Below are 13,296 nucleotides of genomic sequence, written 5' to 3'. Positions count from 1 at the left end.
ACAGGGTTAGTAGTTAACATATGCAAATTTAATCCAGTATTTGGGAGGCAGCGGCAAATGGATCTATTGAGTTTGAGGCCAGCCTGGTCTACAGAGTTCTAGGACAGTCAGGGCTACACAAAGAAACCCTAATATTGCAGGCTATTTGATCACACTGTGAACTTGATATTGCCATTATTTATTGGAAAAAACTGCCTCTAGCTGTGGTGTGGTCCAGCCCTTAAACAGGATTAAATAAAGTCAACCAAAGGTCAAGAGGCAGAGCAAGCAACTAGTTTACAGGAAGTAGCTATAGAGAAAAGACAGACACAGGAAGTAGTGGGGGGGATTGAGTTTGGCGGTCCTTTTAGGTTTGGGATGGTGGAAGAGCTCTCCTTTTGGGACATCAGCTTAGGAGAAAGGACAACCGGCTGTTGTTTTGTCTGTCTGAGCTAGCAGGTTTTCACCCCAGCATTTGGCCCCAGAGTCTTTATTGGTAAAATAAAAGGATAGAAACTTAGTTAAAACAACATTTGTTTCCCTATGTGGAAACAGCTGGGCTGTGGCTGTGGAGGCACAGTCAGCAGCTGAGGCAGCGATCAGATCAGGTGTAGCTGCTGTAGTGCAGATATAAAAACCACACTCTAAACACCAAGGAAACAACCCAATCAAAACTTGAGGTGTGAAACTAAAAAGAATTCTCAAAAAGAAAAATGGCAGACATTTTTTAAAAATGTTCAACATCCTTGGCCATCAGGGAAATACAAATTAAAACTCCTTTGAGATTTCTTTTTCTCACAGTCAGAATGGCTAAGATAAAAAAATAATAAATGGCAACAAAGACTGGATGTGGAGAAAGGGGAACAATTACTGTTGGTGGTAGTGCAAACTGGTGTCGCCAATATGGAAATAATTATGGGCGTCCCTCCGATAGCTAGAAATCGATCCACTTCATGATGAGCATATTTGTAAAGACCATCATATAGAACTACTTGCTCATTCGTGTTCACTGCTGTTTAATTCACAATTGCTAATAACTGGAAATGACCTAGATGTCCATCAACGCCACAAGAATATGGTCCCTGTACCCCAGCAATCAACTGTCTACAGCTCCTCAGGGAGTACTAAGGCCTTATGAGCCACTCAAACATCCGTGATGGAACGATGATGGCCTTGGCTATCCTGGAATTAGCTCTGTAGACCAGGCTGGCTCCAAACTAAAGAGATCCTCCTGCTTCTGCCTCCCGAGTGCTGGGATTAAAGGCGTGTACTATCACCTTTCTGGCACACAATGAGTAGAAATAAAACTTCCAGTCCACTTAGAATGGGGAAAGGGAGTTCCAGAATAAGAGAGTCCGAGAATGTGGGTGTCTTCTGCATGATTTATGGGATTTGGAAAGATAAAAGCTTCACCTCTAAATGAACATTTTTGAATTAGAAAATCATTTATTTATTTGGTTTTACGTGGCAGAGAGAAAACTGTTCAGTGGTGATGGTTAGAGGGGACTTTCTTGGGCCATCATGACAGGTGTAGGCACTATTGCTATGGAAGTTAGCCATGGGGAAAGATACTGGATTGGACTCTGCCTGTGGTACAGGGAGAGAGGGTTTATTGTGGAGAAGGGGGCTTGAGTGTGTTCTTGAAGCTTACGTGTTGGAATGTAATCCCAGTGCAAGTGCTCTTGGGAGGTGGGGTCTTCAGCAGATGATTAGGTCATGGAGGGGAGGGCATGCCCTCATGAAAGGATGAACGCTGTTTTTGCTGAGGACATTAATTATCATAAAAGTGAGTCTCAGGAAAAGAAAAATAGGCTCCTTCCTCTGAGATAGAGCTTCTTTTGACTTTCTACCTTCTGCCATGGACGATGCAGCAAGGAGAGCCTTGCTAGATGTGGGTCTTGGAACCTAAGCTCAGGGCCTTCAGAACTCCAAGAAATGTACTTCTGTTCGTTCTAACTTTCCGGGCTTTCTGATGTGGCAGCATACAGCAGAGCAAGTGGATGGAACTGCCCAGGAGAGACGAGGAGTCCAAAATCTCTAAACTGCAGAAGACAAGACCAAGGCGGCCAGATAAAACCCGAGGCATGATAGATGTCGAGAATCCTGACTAAACACTGGGAGGGAGGCTTCTTATAAACTAAACTGACTTAGCAGGATTACATGCTCAATGGGATTTGATAAGGAAGCACACAGATGGAGAAAGTTCAGAAGTTTAACAAGCAAAGAATCTTTGTTAAACCCCAATCTGTGAGTCATAGTTTAAACATTGTTCAAACATTACAAATCAGAATAAATTCTTGTGGACATTTATTTAATATTCTACCAGAAGGTAAGCACTTATTTATTTACAAAAAGAAAAGCTTTACATTAAGCATCCTGCTCCAAAATATTTAGTCTAAAACTGAATGACATTATTCTTAGTATTTCAATTCCTTTTAAGCCTAATAATAGTAATATATACAGCTGTCATTAGTAGCAAAGACTCGCTGGTTCAGGGATTTCTGTTTTGAAATCATTCCCAAGAACCCAAAAGAACCACTTAAGAGAAGTAAGTTTTTCTCTATAAATAAGTGAATTGGGGTTCCATTACTGAATATTTTACACAACATCATTAAGTTTAAATTACACAACATCATTAAGTTTAAATAACATTGCAATTATATAAAACACAACCCTCTTCCCCCAGTGTGAGGCCCCACTTCCAAAAGGTTTCACAGTTTCCCCAAACAGCACAACTAGCTGGGAAACATTCAGAACATAAGCTCTCAGGGCACTTAAGATTCAAACCATGTTGGTACTTTTGCTATTATCCGGTTCAATCTTAAATATAAATACAAATCTATGTACACACACACACACACACACACACACACACACACACACACACACACACCACTTTTTTTGTTTTGTCTTTTGTTTTTAGATAGGTCTCACTCTGCAGCCTTACATGACAAGGGACTTAACCATGTAACCCAGGCTGGCCTCAAACTCATGGCCACCCTCCTACCTTAGCCTTCTGAGTACTGAGATTTACAGGCATCAGGTACCATGCCTGGTAAGTTTGAGTCTGTGTGACTACATGTGTATGTGGGTGCATGTACCTGTGCGCACACAGAGGCCAGGAGACATATTGGGAGTCTTTTGTTTTTTTCTTCAAGACAGGGTTTCTCTGCAGCTTTGGCACCTTTCCTGGAACTTGCTTTGTAGACCAGGCTGGCCTCGAACTCACAGAGATCCACCTGCCTCTGCCTCCCGAGTGCTGGGATTACAGGCAAGTGCTGGGATTACAGGCATACGCCATCACCGCCCGGCTGGGGTCTTTTTTTATTTCTTCACTTATTTCTTTGAGGCAGGGTCTCTCCTTGACTGGGACTCATGTTTTCTCAGCTAGGCTGGAAGCCCCAGTGATCCGTTAACCTCCATTCTCTTTGAAACTGGGGTTATAGTGTGTACAGGATGCCTGGCTTACGAGGTGGGTGCTGAGATTCAAATTCCATTCCCCTTGATTGTGCAGCAAGCACTCCTAACCACCTCTCCAGTCCCATGTTATTTTTATTTTAATTAACTCATCAATTAGTTAAAATTTTGAGACAGGGTCTCTCTGTAGCTCTGGTTGTCATAGAACTCATATGTAGAGCAGGCTGGCCTTGAACTCACAAAGATCTGCCTGCCTCTGCCTCCCAAGTGTTGGGACTAAAGGTGCGCATCACCGTGCCTGGCTCTATTTTTATCTTTCGTTAGTTTTATTCTTTACAAATTTCTTTTCATGGGTGATAGATCAAATTTGGGATAATTTTAATTTAGAAATTGAAAAAAGAAAACGGAGGCTCAAAAAGAAGATATTTGCTTAAAGCTTTTCTAATCTAAGTAATGGATCCAATGACAGAGTAATACCATTGGACTATGGTCCAAATCAGTCATAGTGATGACTAACGATTTCCTACCAGTTCATATCAAGACTCCTGCGCCTTCTCTGGAGGGTGGTGTAGGGGTATGACTGCACATTTACAATGCTCTCTTGGTTTCTCATAAACTAGCCTCTCAGTTGACTCATTGGAAGTATATTAATAACCCTCCTAATTCTGAAAATAACCACACACACACACACACACACACACACACACACACACACACACACAGTTAATCTTTTACTATCAATGTATCATTATGTTTTGTTTTCTGCTTCTTTTTCAAGCTGGAAGAGAACCAGAAATCCTATAGCTTATTGTTCTTATTGTAATAGAAATCTGGATATTAGATTTATAATTTATCAACAAAGTAAAAGCAAGGTTTGAAAATATATACATATATGTCAATTCAGAACTTTGTTATATCTCTGAAGAGACCACAGTGTCGACCCTAGCCCAGTCCCAGTGTCCACTGATAATTTGGGTGATAGTATGAATCTTCCACTAGAAAAATGCATATGCACAGAAATGCACAATATTCCACAAAATACACTGTGGGGATGGCTTCCTGAGAAGACCTTTTTGTTCAGAAACTGAGCTTTTGCCAGAATTTGCAAGCAAGTTAAAAATAAGCTTTGAGACCATTTAAAACTATGTACTCGTTTTGCTTCCCCACTGTGTATTCAACTTGTTTAACTGGTCTTTCAGAAAACAATGTAACCAACTTTGGATGTCTGGACACCCAGGTAATCAGTTTTTACAATCTAAGCTAAATACTTTGCTTTAATCTTTAACTATGTATTTATTCTGACATGTCCAAATCCAGAATAGGTATGAGTGTGTGAGTGAGTGAGTGAGTGAGTGAGTGTGTGTGTGTGTGTGTGTGTGTGTGTGTGTGTGTGTGTGTGTGTGTGTGTGTGTGTGTGTGTGTGTGTGTGTGTTGTGGTAATCATTTACCTGAAGCATCATGTGGATGTAGGTTAATAACATTTGTGTGAAGTTTTGAGTGCTATTTTGGGTCAGTAGGAGTAAATCCCTTGTAAAACTCTATTAAAAATTGTCTGAAAAAATTCCTCATTCTTTCCTCATACTGTGTTTTCTGGGTTGTTCAACAAATACAGAACAAAATTCTTTGTTAGGGTCAGACAGGAAGGCAGGCAGACATCACACACGCATCCACCGATGTCTCCTAAATGATAGGACTAAGGGTGTGTGCCACCACTGTCTGGCCTCTGTGTCTAATCTAGTGGCTGGCTCTATCTCTGATCCCCAGATAAGCTTTATTGGGGCACACAATATATCACCACAATATTTTAAACTCCATTTTCCTCATGTCTAGCGACAAAAAATATGATTACAAAATGCTGTCTTTCCCTGTGTAACTTTCAGCAGAAACTGAATCTGTGACCTATGACATACAAGGAGACTGATGCCAGAGTGAAGTAGCCAGTGTGATAAAGAGCAAGGAAACAGTGAAAGTGAAAACAGTGAAGGGAAAGACTGTGAGATGGGAAGGAAAGAAGGGAAACGAAAGCTCTGGGTGCCAAAAGGGACAGAGAGAATGGGTGAAAATGTGGTTTTTAGATACTAATGATTTTAAGATATTTAGTTTAAAAAATCTTCTGCTTAAAAACTTATAAAAACATTTATTTACTTTCTGTGCAGAACTGTGTTGCCTGTGCATATGTATGTGCACCACATTCATGAATGAGTGTGCTGCCTAGAATCCAAAGAGGCCATAAGAGAGCATCAGATCTGTGTGTGATGATATCTTATCTGTGTCCCCCAATAAAGTTTATCTGAGGATCAGAGGAAAAAGCCAGCCACTGTAGTAGACATAGAGGTCAGGCAGTGGTAACATGCCTTTAATCCTAGCATTCGGGAGGCAGAGATCTGTCTGGATCTCTGTAGGTTCAAGGCCACACTGGGTACAGAGCAGGCGTGGTGATGCAGATGGTCAATTGTTAACCATAAAGGTCTGGAGGACTGTACAGACAGGAAGTGACAGAGCTGGGCAGGAAGAGGAAGTGATGTAGCTGGGCAGAAAGGAAGTAAGATGGCAGAACAGAAAGGCATAAAGGCGTGGGTAGACAGGATCAGGTCCCTTTGGAGACTGAAGGTCAGTGAGGTGAGGTTGTCTGTGGCTTGTCCTATTCCTCTGATCTTTCAGCTTTAACCCAATTTCCGGCTCTGTTTTTTTTTGTTTGTTTGTTTATTAATAAGACAATTTAGCAATTTGTCTACATCTGTGGACTATTCCTTTACGCTGTGTGAATATGTGTTGCTGTGATTGGCCAATAGCTGAACAGGATAAGTTTAGGCAGGAAGTCAAACTGAGAATGCTGGGAGGAAGAAGGGCAGGGTGGGGGGAGTCTTGAGCAGACAGGGAGAAGCAAGATGGGCATGCCACACTGAGAAAAGGTTCCAAGCCACATGGCAAAGCATAGATAAGAATTATGGGTTAATTTAAATGTAAGAGTTAGCTAGTAACGAGACTGAGCTATCTGTTGAGCATTTATGGCTAATGTTAAGCCTCTGCGTGGTTATTTGGGAGTGGCTTGCAGGACAGAAACTTCTGCCCATACAGATCCTCTGGAGCTGGAGTTACAGAGGGTTGTAAGCCATCAGGTGGGTGCTAAAACTAAACCTATTGGGGTATTTAGTTTTCCCATAGGAAACTGTTATTTGAAAATAGGATGGAAACCTGAGAGCTGGATCAGTGAGTAGGAGCGTGTACTGCTCTTAGAGAAGACTGGGGTGAGCACTGTGACTAATGCACAGCTATTTGCAACTCCAGCTCCAGAGATGCTGACTCCTTCAACTCCGTCATAGAGCACCCACATGCATGTGCACAGACACACACAGACATATACACATACCCACACAATAGATAAGAAAAATTGTATAGATATGCTGAACCAGGTGTGGTGGTACACGTTTCTAATCTCAGCATTGGAGGGTGGAACTAGGAATATCACAAGTTTGAAGGCATCTGTGGCTACATAGCAAGTCCAAGGCCAGCCTGGGCTACAAATTACTCTGTCTTTATATATATGTTTTTACCTTCTTAACAATAAAGGAGATCAAAAAGGACTTTAAAAAACTACACAGGGAAAATTATCTTAGAAATAATAATTTAAAAATTCTTAATAATACCACTTTTATTAACTTTTTACATAATTTTAAAATTTGTCTGTGTCTGTATGTGTTTTGTGTACATGTGTAGGTGCGTATGTACATGGAGACCAGAGATTGGCGCTGGCTAGCTTCCTCAGTGGCTCTCTATCTATTTTTTGAGACAAGTCTCTCATGGAACCTGGAGGCCACAGATTCAGCTGGCTGGCCAGCCAGCCCCACAGATCCTCCCTCTCCGTCCTATCAATGGATAGGAGTGGGGCGGGGGAGGACCAAACCCAGGTCCTGACCCTGCCACTGAGCCATCCCCCTAGCTCCCATCATCACTTCTGGCATCTAACATACTGGACCACAATAATCACTTGAGAATAAAGGAGGAGAGAACATGGTGGCATACACCTGTCATCCTAGAACTTATGAGGTTGACAGAGGCAGGAGGATCAGGAGTTCAAGATCACTCTTGGCTGCATAGCAAGCTCAAGGCATTTCTGAGCTACATGAAATTATGTTTCAAAAATATTATATATAAAAAATAACATCCCCACTACTAGTAATAATAATAAAGGAGTAAGTTGATTCATATAGAAACTTCTTTGTTGTTGTTGTTTTTTTGAGACAGGGTTTATCTGTGTAGCTTTGTGTCTTTCTTTGAACTCACTCTGTAGACCAGGCTGGCCTCGAACTCACAGAGATCCCCCTGGCTCTGCCTCTCGAGTGCTGGGATTAAAAGCGTGCACCGCTACTGCCTGGTGAAACTTCTTAATTTTCATACTAACCACATCCAATAAGGTAACTTGCAACTACATAAAAACGGGGATTCTCAAATACTTAATATGATTTTTTTTGTCATGAATTCAACATAGGAAAAAATACATTTATTTTTGGCTAAATGGTAGAGGGAGATTACAGATGAGAGGGGTGGGTGGTAGAAGGCATGGTAATATAAAGAGTAGGAAATATTTTTAATATTCTTAAACTCAATTTTCTACCTTTATCCATGTACTTTTTTTTTTTTTTTTTTTTTTTTTTTTTTTGTAGACCAGGCTGGCCTCGAACTCACAGAGATCTGCCTGGCTCAGGGTTTAAAGTGCTGTGCAGGGTTGGGGATTTAGCTCAGTGGTAGAGAGCAAGCGCAAGGCCCTGGGTTTGATCCTCAGCTCCACAAAAAAAAAAAAAAAAAAAAAAAAAAAAAAAGTGCTGTGCCACCGCCTCCCAGCCATTTGAACTTAGGTTAATGAATTATCAGAGAAATGCTTGTCTGGAATAATAGAGTTTACGTATACTTTGATGATGCTATTTGCCTGTACAGCTTTAAATCATCATCAGATGGTCTGTTTGTACACGCTGACTCTAGCACACACTGAAACATTTTCCTAAGTTGGGTCAATACTCCTTTTCCAATTTCAGTTGTACCAAGGGTATTTCAAGAGAGCAGCGCTCGTCTGGGAGCTATACCTCCTCTGCTCACATGGTCACAGAGGCCGCCCCTTCTTAGTCACCAGGCCCAGCTTATGTCCAGACAGCGCCTTCACCCCGAATCTCGGGCTGCTTTTCCCTTTACTTTAGATTTGTTTCCCCCTTTCTTTTTAAAAATTTGTTGCCGGGATCAAGTCCAGGGCCTCACGTGTGCTAAGCAACTGCTATCACCGAGTGGTACCCCGCCCCCGCCCCCGCTCCACTCCCCACCCCCCCCCCCCAGCCCCACCCCACCCCCCTACCCCCGGCCCCACACTCCCGGCCCCACACCCCACCCCCTCACCCTCCCCACCCCCACCCCACCCCCCACCCCCTTCCCATAGCTGCTTCTTAGCCTTGCAGCTGTCCACTGTCGCCAGTCATAAAACCCGAGTGACTGTTTTGTGCAAGGTCCTGTTCTAGGTGGTAAATAAGCAGATTAATGAACTTACTGTCTCAGAGGACAGAAAGACAATGAAAAGTACATCTGCAAATACATAATTTTAGGTATGGATTTATGTGCAAAGAGAACACATAAAGCAGGACAGGGGTTGGAGCAAAGAAAGCGGCTGTTTTGGCCAGTGAAGGAAGCTTTCGCCTTTCTGAAGGGAGACATTGGAGCTGGGATCCAAACAACTTTGCAGAAGTGGGTCCTGGGTATGTTTGCAAGAAAACAGCTCTAGACGGTAGAAAACATGAGTAAGAAGATATCCTGTAGCAGGAGCAGGCGTGCACCCTATTATAAGACTCCCGACTCAGGCTCCTGAAATACCTTCTAATCTCTAGGAACCCTGCTTCCTGGATCCTACACCCCAACTTCCTCTAGCTCACACCAAGTCTTCTTCCTCTCATAGTGGCGTACTACAAAAAGTGAACCAATATGTTCCTTTACAATCCTGCCCCTTGTGATGGAAGGAACAGTAGGAAAAGAACAGAAGAACCAAACCAATGACCATGCCCTTCAAAGCAGCCATGTCATATACACGAAGAGGCAAATTCATTCACACCTCCTCCCCGGATCATTTCAGTGCCTCCTAAACTGTGTGCTTGCTTTTATCCCTTCTCTATCATCCACCTTCTGTCTACATAAATGCCCTCAAGTCAGGCACTGTGTGGCTCAAACTCTCCAGCGATTCTCGGTGACGGCCTCACGGGGCTGGGGTATCCACTGGCATCTTTCATCTCATCTCATACCATCCGTTCTGCTCTTCACTAATTGCCGTTTTCAGTACCCACGCACACATCACACTGAGGACATCTGTTCTGGAAACGATGCTCTCATCCTAACCCCCGACTCCCAGCAGCTTGGTGGACTCACTCCCCTCCAGTAGCTGCTTAGACTTTGTTCCTTCTTGAGCTCAACCTTGGCCACACTAGTTAAACTGTAAGCCTCTGGCTACCTCTTCCCATCATCCCTTATAAATAGCTCTTTTCCTTTGTTCTAGGGCATTTACACTTTTTATCATACTGTTGGATTTGATGTTCTATCATCTGCCTTCCTGCTTTTAGGTATAAATTCCCTGAGGGCTTGGATCATTGCATTTTATTCACTGATAGATTATAGTCTAAGCCACTAGAACAATGCTTAGCCATGCATAATAAATTGATTGAAGACATTAATCAATATACTTATAAATACCCAGGTTGCTTAAAGTCTGCTTTCTTCTCTTTACTGGCTATGAGGAGACATTATTCATTCCTTAAGGCTTTGCACATTATAAGTACTTACTAAATTAAGTAAATGATTTGCCTTTTTGCTTAACACAAATAGTTTAGCCATAAATGTGCCCAGGGAAAATACTGAGATACACTGAAAAGCTCAGAGTGGTACTCCAGCCGAAGCCAGAGCAGCTGTTCAGCCTGCACTTTTAATAACCATTTGGTTTGCAAGACTGCTTTGGCAAGAGTTTCCAGGACCACTGTTCTGGTACCACACTGTAAAAAGAAAAATTAATATTAGTTTGAGTGGTTCCTAAAGGAAAGATCAGGTGAGAGATTGTAAGATTGCTATTTCAATTATTTTGACCCCCGTTTGAAACTTACAGGTGTCAGATTCTTTTCTTTTCTTTTCTTTTCTTTTCTTTCTTTCTTTCTTTTTTTTTTTTTTTTTGGTTGTTTCGAGACAGGGTTTCTCCATGTAGTTTTGGTGCCTGTCCTGGATCTCACTGTGTAGGCCAGGCTGGCCTCGAACTCACAGGCATCTGCCTGCCTCTGCCTCCCGAGTGCTGGGATTAAAGGTGTGCACCACCACTGCCCGGTCAAGTGTCAGATTCTGATACAATAGTCATAGAATTAAGAGCTGTCATGATTCTTCTTGTTGCAACGTCAATCTTAGGCACAGTTGTGTTGCTTCTGGTGCCTCTGTTGTCTGATTATTTTCTGTTACATATGTTGTGAAAATGAAAAGTAAAATAATACAAAATTTTAAAAATAATAAAGGATGGGTCTCAGGAGATGGGTTAGTGGATCCAGATGCTTGCTGTGTAAGCCAGGTGACTCGTGTTTGATCTCCAGACCCAGGTAAACATGGACGGAGAGAAACTGGTACCTGAATGTTGTCCTATTATCTGCTCTCCACAGGTGTGACACAGCACATGCATCTCCTCAATAATCATATGCTGTGGGATGTTCTGTATGCTGTGAGTGTGTTGCTCTGATTGGTTGATAAATAAAATGCTGATTGGCCAATAGCCAGGCAGGAAGTATAGGTGGGATAAGCAGACAATGAGAATTCTGGGAAGAGGAAGACTGAGTCAGGAGACGACAGCCTGCTGTCCCGGGAGCAGCATGTAATGGCACACAGGTAAAGCCACGGAACACATGTGAAATATAGATGAACAGAAATGGGCGGAGTTTAACTGTAAGAGCTAGCCAGTGATAGGCCTGAGCTAATGGCTGAGTGGTTTTAATTGATATAAGCCTATGTGTGTTTACTTGGGTCTGAGCTGCTGCAGACTGGGCAAGACACAGGAAAACTTTTAGCTACAATAATAAAATAAAAATTTTAAATGATGATAGTGTATGCCATCTATTTACTTGGCCAGTTAAAATGCTGTGGTGGTTTACTAGATTTGCAGCCGCCTGCCTGCCTGCCTTCCTTCCTGCCTTCCTTCCTTCCTTCCTGCCTGCCTTCCTTCCTTCCTGCCTGCCTGCCTGCCTTCCTGCCTTCCTTCCTGCCTTCCTGCCTTCCTTCCTTCCTTCCTGCCTGCCTGCCTTCCTTCCTGCCTGCCTGCCTTCCTTCCTGCCTTCCTTCCTTCCTGCCTGCCTGCCTTCCTGCCTGCCTGCCTTCCTTCCTTTTTTTTTTTTTTTTTTTTTTGATTTATTTTCTGGCTATGGTGGCACATGCCTCTGATCCCAACAAAGGCAGAAGTAGGAGGAGTTCAGTGAATTGTAGCCTGATCTACATAGTGAGTTTCACCTCAGTTTCCTGGTGAGACCCTGTATCCAAAAGAGTTTATTATTTTATATGTAAGAACATTTTTCCTGCATGTATGCATGTGACTAGTGTCTGCATCCATGTATGTGCCTAATGCCCATGAAGGTCAGTTGAAGGTGTTGGACACCCTGGGACTGGAGTTACAGATGGTTGTAAACTGCCATGTGGGTGTTGGGAATCAAACCCAGGTCCTCCATAAGAGCAACAAGTGATCTTAACCATTGAGCCAACTCTCTAACCTCAAAATGTTTTATTATAAGAAAGATAAACATTTAAACAGCCTGGGGATAAAAAGATGGCTTAGTAGTTAAGAATGCCTACTGCTTTTTCAGAGGATGTGGATTCAGTTCCCAGCACCCACTCTGGTGGCTTATAACCACCTGTTAATTCCAGATTCAGGGGACTCAATTCCTTTTTCTGACCTTACTGGGCATATGCACTCAGGTGCACATACCTACACCCTACATATATACAAAAATAGATCTCTAAAAATTACTTTTAAAAATTCAAACTACTTTACCTCAAAGTTCAATAATTCCTAAATGAATGTCAGTATATCCATCAGTTAACAGGCAGGATCTTTTTTGGTAATATTTTATTAGGACTTCAAAGAGAATCTTCTCTTGAATATTCCATCTTGTTGATTCATTTTTGCTTTGCCCTAACTGCTGACCAAGAGTCCCAATGAACTGGTTAGGGAAATATTCCAGTCAATTGCTGTAGTAAGCCAGTTGTTGGTCCTGGAAGAAAAATGTACAACAAAATAAACCCATCACTAGCATTTGCTTTGAGCTTGGGCACTGCTTGCTGAAACCCAAGAACATCAAGCTTGTCTTTAAATCCAAGGAAGAAACTGTTTTCTGAGAGCGTGTGTCTCTCTAGTACAATGGTTCTCAACCAGTGAGTCACAATCCCTTTAGGGGTCTAATGACCCTTTCATGGGAGTCACCTATGACCACTGGAAAATACAGATATTTACATTATGATTCACAACAGCAAAATTATAGTTATCAAGTGGCAATGAAAATAATGTTATGGTTGGGGTCACCACACTATGAGGAATTGTGTTAAAGGGTTGCAGCACTAGGAAGGTTGGGAAGCACTGCTCTAGTACATTTTACTGAACTGTGGTGGTATTGTGTTCCCCAAAATATTGTGCACCCTAATAAACTTATCTGGGGTCAGAGAACAGAACAGTCACTAGACACAGTGGCACTCACACCTTTAATCCTAGATTTTGGAGGCAGGGATCCATCCGGATCTCAGTGAGTTCAAGGCCACATTGGAAACAGCCAGGCGTGGTGACTCATGCCTTTAATCCCAGGCAGTGATAGCAGAAAGATATATAAGGCGTGAAGACCAGAAACTAGAAGCTTTTGGCTG

At 42.4% G+C, this 13,296-nt stretch overlaps 1 long non-coding RNA gene across 1 annotated transcript in view; it reads right to left on the bottom strand.

Moving 5' to 3' along the window:
- LOC118571076 overlaps positions 1-13,296 on the bottom strand; it is a 31,190-nt gene that overhangs the window by 8,517 nt on the left and 9,377 nt on the right. The gene's annotated exons all lie outside the window — the stretch shown is intronic.

The sequence above is a fragment of the Onychomys torridus genome, chromosome 20 (assembly GCF_903995425.1).
Source record: "Onychomys torridus chromosome 20, mOncTor1.1, whole genome shotgun sequence".
Taxonomy (NCBI): Eukaryota; Metazoa; Chordata; class Mammalia; order Rodentia; family Cricetidae; genus Onychomys; species Onychomys torridus.
The sequence above is the reverse complement of the archived record's forward strand: the minus strand, read 5'-3'. Positions and strand labels throughout refer to the sequence as shown.